Genomic DNA, 11859 nt, shown 5'->3' on the forward strand with positions numbered 1-11859 from the left:
ATATTTCAAACTATAAACTCGTTAATATAAGCGTGACAAAAATAAGAAAAGAGCTTTCTTGAGTTTTAATTGAAGCGACAAGAAAATAGCCAAGTTCGAGCCAAGCAGTTTTCTCCCAGATGGCGCCACGTCCAGCGCTGCATCTCTTAGCAGTGACGTAAACGCTTGGCGAGGAGGTCATGCGGGGGCCTTGTAAAGTTATCTATAATTATAGGTGGTATTGATCTGTCTCATTTATCTTTGGACACCTGAACCGCGCCGTAAGGGAAGGGAAGGAAACGCGTTTTCCGCCCTGGACGCGGCCCTCTTCCTAGCCAACAGAACCAACAGGGCAACCAACAAAGCAAGTTCTGCCAAATTTAGCAGACTAATAACAGGCAGTTTTGAAACGACCATTTTGCAAAAAATGCACGCAAAGTTGTGCCTCATTTTGTGAAATGAGTATAAAATAAAAATTAAATACTTTACAAAAATGCAGTGCCAGTCTTTTGTCGATCTCGAAATTGGCAGGGCAGCAGCATCGTGATTGCCACGAAGTCAGATGGGCAACTGCTTGACACATAGGAACTCGGTGCTGCGTGAAGTTGTCTAAATTAATTCGATTCCGTCTTTATTTTTTCAAAGGTATTCAATATGTAAGTTAGTGAAACGCTTACGCATACCACGCTTTGACCCTCGGCAACTGGAATCAGCGAGTCGAGCTACGTAGGCTCGATGTGCCCCACACAGCGCTGTTCAAAGAATACCGTCACCGCAAGAGCTGGCCAGAACGAAGCGTAGTTCTTCGCTTCGAACGATATGTGAGTGTCATCGCCGGAACGCCGCGACAGCTTTCATAAACCTCAAACCGCAGTTCATGACCAACTTGGGTGCTCTCGTCCGGTGACAACGCTGCGGCAATAACCCAACCAGCGAAAAGGTAAGCTATCAGAAAACCCAAAACATTAGCGTGTGGAAATCTAAAGTATTAAATTTCCTGCAAACTGGGAAGCGTCTCTTACAACGTTAAAAACTTAAACATATGGTGTCTCTTCAACAATGGGTGCCAACTAAGTGTGACAGTCATAACTTGCACGTCAGAAATAAGATGTTGATCGTTTGGTCGCGGATGGGATGGAAACGAAAGGATGCAAGCACTGGCCTTAAATGAATTAATTAAGAGCTTGAGATGTTCGGCTCCCATACAGGAGCTTTGTTAACAATGATACAGCGACACGGCACAAGCGTGCGGAATGGCGTCGTTGCTTGCTACTGTGAATGTGCTAAAAAAAATTATAAGTCAGTTTTCTTTTCGTAGCTTTGGCTTCAAAAGGGAGCAGGTGATCGGTCTCCACGGTGCATACGAACACGGCTTTTAAAGGCCTGCTGCCTCTCGGTGCTTTCCTGTCGACAATTTTGTTCATTACATCCTTCATAGCAACTCCAATTCACAGGGAATCAATTTTAGGCAACCGCAACTACACAGAGGCAGTGTACTGCTTTAAAAGTATGCACCTGTGGAAGAAACAGTGGTAATTTCTTGTGACCGACATTGCCAGAAAAAAAAAAGCTTATTCCTTCAGTTTCATGCGTTTCACGGCAACCTTATCGTGTCGCAGTTGTTTGGTACGGATGTTTTACACTTGCAGTCCATTCTCATCTCAAACAAAAACCCGTCTCTTTGTTCCCATCGCAATTACAAAAATGTGAAGTGAATGGCAATAATTTTACATTTACATTTTCATTCCTTACAAGGAATGGGCAAAATGCCTGCATAACCTACTAATGTGGTTTTGAGAACTGGCATGGGGTCACTCGATCATAAGGTGCCATACATATCTGGTACTAGTCAAAAAAGCAATATTATTATTGTCATTATTCTGCCCCATGAAACTTTAAATATTCTTCAGCAGCCGTTCGGAACAATAAGTTATATTGCCTCCTCTATTACCACTTGCTTGACCAACATACGCTGCTGATAGACTAGCAGTTGCTGTGCCTAGTATAACGCCAGCATGCTCTAAATAAAATTCAGTGCTCCTTGTGAACATGCCGCAAAAAATAAAAGAAAAGCGATTTGATACACATCTCTACGGCAATTCAGCTCAAGCCTATAATGTTGACCAACTGACCTTTAAGTAGTTTATTACCTCTGATAGTGATTTACTGCTGCTTATCTATCCGCTAAATTTCTCACAAAAGGTATTCCCTGTTCAGATGTACTCTTTAGCAGCAGCACTATCACTGCCTCGTCCGCCATGCCATACTGCCGCTGCACCTCCTGTAGAAGGTGCAATGACCGAATACTGAACTTTGACATCACAGTCATTGATCACCTGTTGAAGCTGAAAATGAAATAGTGTAAAAGCAGAAATAGGATTGTAAATTATTCAGCAGTTGTACGCAAATACCACATGGCAATTCATGTATATTATTGTCTTATGTATTATTACAAAGAAGAGAACATGCAACCAGGATTTGGTGTCTATAGTCATTGAACTTCTGCACAGGCGTAATTGATGGCTCATTGCCCTAAAGCATAGATGTAAGCCAGCGACTTGCTGTACATGAGGCGCAGTCACGTGCTACTTGATGGGAGGGCTACTCTCCAATTACGCAAGGCATGTTTGCTTTTCTTGTGACTTGTCGTGTTAGCTTTCATGTCTTGTGCATACTGCATATGCAGTTTTCTCAAGGGGGAGGGGGGGGGGGGGGGATGAGCCAACAACTTATCTTTTTGGGAGACCAGCTGGGTGGTGCTTAAAGGGACCCTGAAATGATTTCAATGGTCATATTCTAGTGCAGCAGATCTGCAGAGGTGGTCTTTGTGGGTATTCGAGTCAAATTTGAAAGCTCTGCGTAGACCCTACTATTTAGAAATCATTTTAAAAAATCACTACTCGCAGTAGCTTGCAAACCGATTAGGGTGACATATCAACCCGCGCATGTCCCCTACCCCTATTTATTACATCAGTGGGCAGTCAGGGCTAGCTGGTTTGCCCACACTGTGAATGATTGTTTCAAGGTGAGTGACCCTTTGTTGGCACTGCATGATTCTGCCATTTGCACTCGCAGGCACACTCACACTGACGCAGCAGTCCACAGTCACTTTGCAGCTGGGACGTTGTTCTCCACACTGCAGCACAGCGAGTGACTGCGCTTGGCCTTCTTTGATGGCCTGCCTGGGGGGACACGTTTTGAACCTTTGTTCAGGCCAGGTCGTCTCCTTGAGATGCTTGTTGGCTGCACACTTATCTTGCCTCAGCACCTTGAAACCCTGCAGACTGCAGCTGACATGTTTATCATTGCCGTGACAAAACTTTGCTTGCTTGGAAGGCTTTTCAGTTTTTTTGCCAGTCTGGCTGTATGCTTCATGCATGTCGGGTCATTTCCAACTTCAGCCTTCAGGTGTTGAGAGGCTTCTATAACCCTGTCTACATGAACCCGACAGGACCGGGTAGAGTCAGCGTCGGGCTAGGTGACTCGCCTCTGACTCGCCCCGATTGGTGTCCACATGAACTCTATTCAAGCGCGTAAGTATCGCAGCGGCGCCTAGCGTCGAGGTTCGCAGTTATCGTGCAAATTTCCGGTTCCTGTTTTTGGCCCGTGGGTTCCCGCAGTGCGCTCATGTGGTCATACCACTTCCAAGCCGACGGTGCAGCTCCACTTCTCTCTTGCTCCAACCGTTCCTGTCACACAAGACAGAATTGTGCTGCGACGTCGTATCATTCCGTATGGGTGTCGAAATTCGGGGGAGGGAATGTTTATACTCACGGCCGTGAATCGTTTCTTCAAATTCTTCCAGCACTTCCGCAACTGCTGCCACGTCCAGTGGTAGCCGAGATTGGTCATTTCGGCCTGCAGATCTTTGAACAGATCTTGGTTGCGCTGCCGTCTGCTGTCCAGCACCTCGCTCACTTTTTTTTCATTTATTAGCCCCAGAAAACATTCCACTTCCCGGTCGGTCCAAGAAGCTCGGGTGGAAACAGCGCGGGGACCGACGGCGGCTGCCATTTTGGTCGACTGATCACATGAGCGAAATCTTTCCCAGAGTTCCCTGTTACCCGACTCCCTGACCCGACTGCGTATACATGATTTTTGGAAAGGCGGGTCAGGCGAGTTAACCTACCGCCTGCAGGCGAGTTAACTCGACTCGCTCTGCCGCTTATTTTACTCGACCCAACAGAGTCTACATGAACCCGGCAACTGGTTTTTTACCCGACAAGCAAACTCTACCCGACTCTATTGGGTTCATGTAGACAGGGCTTACGAGGGCTTCGAAAGGGTCCTCCGCCAGTTCCTAAAACAAGCACACACACAAAAAAATTCTTTGCTTAAATGCTGCTGTTGGCCTACCGATGGGCTGCTTGTCTTAATCTGTTCTATGCGAAGAGAAAACTGAGCTCTATGAACCTCATGCTCGTCAAAGGTACAGCACGGCAGGCTTCGTTAAACTTCCTCCCATTGAAAGTGAGCCAAGTTCTTTGATGCACATGTGGCTAAAATGTAAGAAGGAAAAGTGAGGAGAAGCACCATGTATCCCAGACGTATTTCGAAAAAAGTGGCAGAACTAACATATTATTCATAAGCCTACTTTACGCTTCAGAATCATGGTTGCTAAGAGGCAGCATGCCACTCGGCATGTGCAGGCTGTTGCTGCTGTGGGCAACAGAGAGGCATGATTCAGTAAAACGAGCTCTTGGGCGTGTTGGTTACTTGTCTTAGGCACAGTAGCAGCGCAAAAAAACACACAAAAGAAGAACTAGACACGCAGCGTCTGTGCGTGTCTCTCGGTGTCTAGTTCTTCTTTTGTGTGTGTTTTTCTTGCGCTGCTACTGTGCCTAAGAGAGGAATGAGAGGAGGATGATGCGTCATGCATATGGGGGGAGGGCATTGTCTGATCGTGGGGCGGCTCCTCTGCTCTCCTCTATATTTAAATTTACTTCCTCCATGGTTCAAAATATGCATGAACCGTTGTTAGGTCTTCTTGCTTTTGGGGGAAAATTGCATCATTAAGCATTTCTGCAGAATTCTTGTTGGGAACGACAATTTCGTTTTTTGTTATTACAGACACCAATCAGAGTGTGAGAGTAATAAAAATGGGACTGGTTTGTTTTGAATTCTCATAAAAGTCAGCATATTGTTACACAGTTTTGTTGATGCCTTGATATGCTTAACCTCTCCATCTATATAAGCAAGTGAACGTCTCGAGCTTGGCGGCTGCAGTAACAGTGCATTCACATTCTTTCGGAGGAAAAGCCACGATACTGTCATATTTTGAAGGGAGCATTAATGGTAGTGACGAAGTTTCTAGTTTTGAGTAACACTCAGCATCCAATCATGGGTTCTTATCTTTTATGGTACCAGGCTGTCCAAGAATGAATGAGTGACAGTCCGATGCCAGACTAATATATGGCTTTGTCCGGCGTGCATGCATGGCCACGACAGCAGGTGCAGGATTATGCACCATGGCACTGGGAGGCATTGTCTTACCAGCACCTTCCTTCAAGTGAAGGGAATACCAAGTATTACCTGATGCTGAACTGCAACCAGCACATGCTGCTTTACTGAAGGTACATTTGGAGTATGCACGGTGTCTCAGAAATAAGCATGTATTTATTTTATGTGCGTTATGGTTTCTGCAAAATGTTGCATTATTTTCTTTATGAATTCGAGCATTTTAAATTCTCCACCACAGAAAATAATGGGCCTTAGTCATCATAGGGTGCCTATTGTCACTGACTATGGTTTATAATGACTGCAGCCAACATAGAGTTGCTGTAATTCATCTTGCTAATGTATAGCACCATAACTTACCTGGTTCATTAGTTGAGCAGTGGAAGTTTCCCTACTTTCTGGAGGACTGTACTGGGTCGGAGCTGTTGAAGTGGAGGGAGTATCCCAACAGTCTAGAGCATCGGTGGGAGCCTTGCTGCACGCAGCATTTTGCAGCACTTGTGTCTCGTGGAGGCCTTCAAAGAAATCAATGCCAGGACAGTTGTCTCCGAGCGCAAGCTTTCCAAGGTTGTAGCGAGCTTCTGTAGTCAGCAGAGGTGCATTTGGGAAGATCCCACCAAACAATTTGTGCACGAGTGCCTGGTGTTTACGAAATGCGCCCTGCTGACCAGAGCGGCAGGTGCACAGGCCGATGTCAGAGTACACAGTGTAAAACGTGCTATCTGGACTGCTGCCACTTGGGACGACATAATGCCCATCTCCGTTACACTTAATGTTTTTTTCGGTGTCTTTTGGCAGCTTCTTTAAAAGCCTCTCATAGAGGAGCATGTGCCCAGTCATACGTGAGTGTGCATGGTCTAGTAGTCTGTGGGAAAAATATTTCTCCCACATAACAGAGAGGAATTCAGCTAGGGCCACAACATTAAACGCTTTTGTCCTGTGCAAGATTATGTCTTTTAGGACCCTAATCGAGGCCTCTGAATAATTATTTGTGTTGTGACCTCATGTCTTCGCTGACAGTTGGAAGAGAAGCACCTATTCTTCTTCTCTCTCCAGTAGAGTGTTGACGTGGGTGATGAAGCCCTTGTGCTGTTGGGAGTAAAGGTCTTGCTTGGCGGCCTCCAGTGTGTCTTTGCTATCAGCGTACATGATCTGCAAAGTTTCCAGCAAAAAAAAAAAAGAATAGCTCCAAGCAGAAGCATTTAAACACTAGTGCAATATGTAAAAAAACTAAATGTTTCATTTCTGAACCACGTTATATGAAGTACATTCCAAAAATTTACATGTAGTCTGAGAGCTTAGCTTTGAATTAGTCAGTGTCCAATATTTTTAGCACTGGTGCTGCCATCTCAAGAGCATCTGCTGTCTTGAAGTGCAGCAGCAGGTGGAAACACTAGTATAGCTTCAACGGCATTGTAAATATCCTCACTTAATTATGAGCTAGAACAAAGTTGCTACTACGATTTATACATAGGTTGAGTTCGTCAATTCGGTCTACAGATCCCTGGAAGAATGAGCAGGTGCATTAATTTTGGGTGCACATTGGGAAAAGTTTCATGAAGGCCTTGGCAGTGATTAAGCAAGCATTCACGCAGGTTTGCAAGGCCTGTATGAAATGCTGCTACCAAAATTAAACTTCTTGAATTGGTTACAGACACGACAGCAGGTTTAACTCTTGTTGTGCATCATTTTATTGCCGTATTTGTGGTTGAGATCCTGACCACTCTTCGGAACGAGGAGTGTATTGACACCTGCATGGAGCTACATAGGATTGTCGTAAATGTGCGAACATTTTGTTCCAGGTCACTGTTGCGGTACCTGGTGTTACAATTATGACTCTGAAAGAAAGCAACCATCTTCCCAGGGAAGAGCCTGCACTTGTGATGAATGGTGAGACAAGTGTAAAGCCGGGTGCATGTTCAGGACTATCCTTGGCATCCATGGCATTGTGCAAGAAAAGCGGACACCAGAACGACAAAGGAGTCAATTCCATCTGCTACTGTACCATCTTGCAGCACCTGGAGACGTCCCCTTAATCGGCCTACAGAATGATTTCAAGGCTCCCTTTTCCAAATTTGCTGCTTTTGTTAAAAAAGAGGTGGAGCTACCATCAGAAAAATGTATCAGGGCTATGACATTGCATCTCACATAAAGCGAACAACCTTGGCTATATCACTCTGTTACAACTAATGAGGAAGCGCTGTAAGCTCACTCCCACAGTCTCCTAGCTACTGTGATCCCCGTAAAGAAAATGTAGCTACCCCCTCCCCCGAAATAAATAAATTAAAGTGGATTTGAAGCTTTAACTGCTGGCCAGGTTTGCTCCAACAGGCTACAAGGTCAGGTGGCGCTTGCGTGTGTGCCAGCCAGGTAAAGCGTCTAAAGTGGAAGCAGAAGCACGGTAAGCACTAGACAGGTGCAGCGTTGGAAGTGAACTGCTGCACACGGCCGGTGCTCAGCCAATGGCAGGAATTTGAAAAGCTTGAAAGCCAGTCACGAGGTATGCCTTGCAGCGTGAACAGCAAAACCGCAAAACAGGACGGGACTGAGGCAGGCGACAACACAGGGCGGTGCCTCGCAGGCCCACATGGTCACGTGATGCGTCACCTGTCCAATCTGATCTCTGCCCTCTGTGTGACTGCCGTGTCCAAGAAACTCGTAAACAGCAGATTTCCTGTGTCACCCATGTTTAGAGCGCTCGAACAGTGTGCACCAATCACTGAAATCTGAAATCATGTAGTAGCCATTGTTTTTTCGCAAAAAGTTATTTCCCACCTGGTTTATAGGCCTATTCGACTATTCCTGTGGAAAGGTTGTTCAAGAGCCTAATGGTCATGGCAAGGTATAACTTTATTTGAAACTCTATGCATTACTTGAGAGCTTTACAGAAGGGTCATGCATACTGTACGTTATGAGTGCACTTGTGCTGCAGTAGCTTTGCACCCTGACAACTTTGTTGAGGATTGAAGGCGAGGATAGCGACTTTCACCGGTTGCCATGAGCACCTCATTCACGAGGGTATTATGTCCCTGAAACGCTGAGGTCTTGGCCAGGAGCACATGACCATTCTAGAGAGCTTGGAAAGCAGTTTGATAGGGTCCGCTTTGAAGAAACAGGCACACACAGCCGACCTTTTGAACAAATAACTGCCACTTTTCCCTGACTATTTTTCGGCTGTAATAGGGCAAGTCCAGTGACTACAAACTTTAGATACAACGAACCTAATCCGTGTGACCGTCAAGTTTATTATAAGTCGGCTCGACTGTTTAACCTTGTCCATGATCACGAGGTTGTGTACAGCTCTTTATCTGAACAGTATTGTCTCATTCCACAGTTGCAAATGGTTCCTTGTTATGCCTGCTTGCCGCTGACACCTGTGCTGCCCCTGCTGTGCTGCATAAGTAGTCCCACAATCTTTGTGATGATGAATTGAGAGGTGAAAACTCTTCTATGCTAGGCTGTACTTTTTACAATTATGTGTGTATGGTGCCTACAAACTGAAACACGGGTGGTCAGTGCTTTGGCTGCATCATCATGTACCAGACATGCTATAGTAGCACCCATTCTTCAGCCAAATACCATAGGCCTGCACAGCACGCATACAATCTATGACTTGTGAGACATTGTCTTGTGACATAGTATCAACAGCATAATACCTGGCCTTTCCACTGCAGTGGCTCAGTGCTTATGGCGCTTGGCTGCTGACCCGAAAGACGCGGGTTCAATCCCAACCACAGCGGTCTCATTTTGATGGAAGCGAGATGCTAGAGGCCTGTGTGCTGTGCGATGTCAGTGCATGTAGAGCCCCATGGGGCCGACATTATCCGGATACCTTCACTACGGCATCTCTCATAGCCTGAGTAGCTTTGGGTGATTAAACACCCATAAAACATCAAAACTCTTTTTTCTGAATCGGTCGCTCATTGCTGTTTCTGCATGCATTCAGATTTTTATATCGCTGATAATGCATAAATTCTATACCTTTTGAAAAATGGCCATCAGTGACTTCCTTTCACTTAGGCTGACACCATGCTTGGCAAGTGTCAGCCACCGCCACTCAGCCTGCGCTACATGAAAGTGGCATAGCAGCTGCCTGGCTTCTGGCCAATGTTCAAGAATTGCTGCTTTCTCAGCAGCACTGTTATCAGTCATAAAAGTCTCTGGTGCCTGCAACAAGAAAAGGCCACATATTGACAGCTATGGAACAGCTGAGTTATTCCCATGACAGACATTTACGGGTGCAGGGTAACATGATTAGAACGAACCTTGGGAGGCAGTAGTTTAGCTGCATTGTATGTCAGTTCAGCTGACCTTGCTACATTACCCTGTGTTGCTATGAGGGTATTTTTCACTTCGGCTTTGATAGCATTACTTAAAGGATCCTAACACTATGCAAATATAATTTCTATCCTTGCCAAACATTGCTTGATATTTCAATGTAGAGGTGACATTTACACAGCATAGTTCAGCGTGTCAGGGAGGCTATACCAAAGAAAGCTTAACCTAACCACTTCAATTCTATAGCTTGTTCATTTGTGGTTGAAGTCTTATATATGACAGGCTGGGCATGACAGGCTGACATGACAGGCTGACATGACAGGCTGGGCAAGCAGGAATTTAGGAAGCATTGGGATAGGCTTTATCAGAGTGCAAAGTCTTATATTTTAAAATTCGCAGATTGTCACACCGCCTCTTGCAGCAAACTGTTGCAGCTTAGAAGTTGCAGGCATGGCCTGTGGCCAATGCTGGTATCGTTAAGCAGTGGCTCTGTCTCTGCTGCTTTCAAAAAGTACAGGCTGGCGCAGATCCATATTCTGAATTAATGTTGCCTAACTCATGTATTCTAGCATTACCTGGCATTTCTTCAAACAACATGCAGTATAATTTACAATTTACATGTGCCCACCTCACAGCCTTCAAAGGAAAAGGGGTAGTTGTGCTTCAAGAGCTCGAAGCCTGCTGAGTAGCCCTCAGTAGTCTGACTGCTATGGGTATGGCACCAGCTGATGTTGCTGTCAGCATAATTGTCACGCTGCTCCTCGTTGAGTCACATGACGCCGTGGAATCAACGAAGATGACTTCGGAGGATGATTCCAGCTGCTGGGCACGCCTCATGATTGGAGTTACCAGGAGCACTGCCCAGCTGCCTGCCCCTCCCTCTGAGTGCACCTTCACATCAACTCCTGCATAAAAAGGTTTTCATGTTTCAGTATGGCATAACATGAAAGCATAGTTTGTGTGGCAACACAGATTATCTTATGAGGCACTGAGAACAAACTGGTTCCTACATCGATTCCTACTCTTATATGGACGAAGAGCACAGTTTCACTGAAAAGAATTTTTATATGGTAGGAAGGACATTGACTTTTTTTATCTTTGTATTGATCATTGCATTGCATTGCATCATTGCATTGTGCGTTTGGTGTTTTTTTTTGTTGAGGCAGTGGAGGTGGCACCTCCAAACTTTGTGACACACCATTCTGCAAAGGACACATGTTCATTCTATAAAACACCACTTTCTTCAATTTTCTAATCTGCACATTGATATACTTCAAACTAATGTTAGGTGTGCATATTTCGCTACCATTGTTAAAAACTTCTATAAAACACCATTTCAATTTTCTAATCTGTACATTGATATACTTCAGACAAACTAATGTTAGGTGTGCATATTTCGCTACCATTGTTAAAAACTCCATTGTGCAAACTGCTGGCCTATTTTTGCATGTATCCTGCCACACTGCTCACCACAACCTTAAAATATAGTAAACAAAACTATTTACCAGAATATAACTACAAATCATTACTCATGTGCAAAGTCCAGCCTGCAACAAATTTATGCTAACGGCAGTGTTATAATTCATTTGTTTCTGAAGCAGCACTTTCGTTCCAGATAAGGTAGCTTTTCCGCATCGCATGTTAACCGTGATTTCGTGTCGCGAGAATTTTTAACAAAAACTAATTAATTTATGTAATGCAGCACTTGAGATGCTATTCGATGGAGATGGGGAAATATTGTGGGAAAGGTAGCTTGTGGTTGTGCACTGCTGCTGTTTAGACCATATTTCGCGACGTGAAGCTTGCTTTCCTACAAAGCTAAGGCTCGTCCACAAATGAAACTACCTTGCAGTTCAATTCCCCCTTCCCGGGTGTGGTAATTAAAGTGCGTGACAATTTTTTACCTTGAAGGATTTTCATGAACTGCTAACGAGAAAATTTTTTTAATGCGTTTGCGGGCGACCCGGATCATAATCGCACAATAATGTATGTGCCGAAAGCGCGGAGTAAACAATTCAGACCTACTTTTGACATTTGCCCTCCTTTTGGGCGCTGCAGATGATCCATGATGTATTCGTAGGAGCGCTGTAACGTTTCACCCACTCCGAGGCCCCTTCTTCACTGGGAATGTCGCTTCGTAAAACG

General features: G+C 45.0%; 1 long non-coding RNA gene across 1 annotated transcript; it reads left to right on the top strand.

Moving 5' to 3' along the window:
* Window positions 1-496: 496 nt before the first annotated feature.
* LOC144132295 (uncharacterized) lies at window positions 497-9432 on the top strand. Its single transcript, XR_013314761.1, has 3 exons — window positions 497-919; window positions 5428-5552; window positions 7239-9432. It is a non-coding gene; the product is annotated as an uncharacterized LOC144132295 (long non-coding RNA).
* The last annotated feature ends 2427 nt before the right edge of the window (window positions 9433-11859 follow it).

Source organism: Amblyomma americanum, chromosome 5, assembly GCF_052857255.1.
Source record: "Amblyomma americanum isolate KBUSLIRL-KWMA chromosome 5, ASM5285725v1, whole genome shotgun sequence".
Taxonomy (NCBI): domain Eukaryota; kingdom Metazoa; phylum Arthropoda; class Arachnida; order Ixodida; family Ixodidae; genus Amblyomma; species Amblyomma americanum.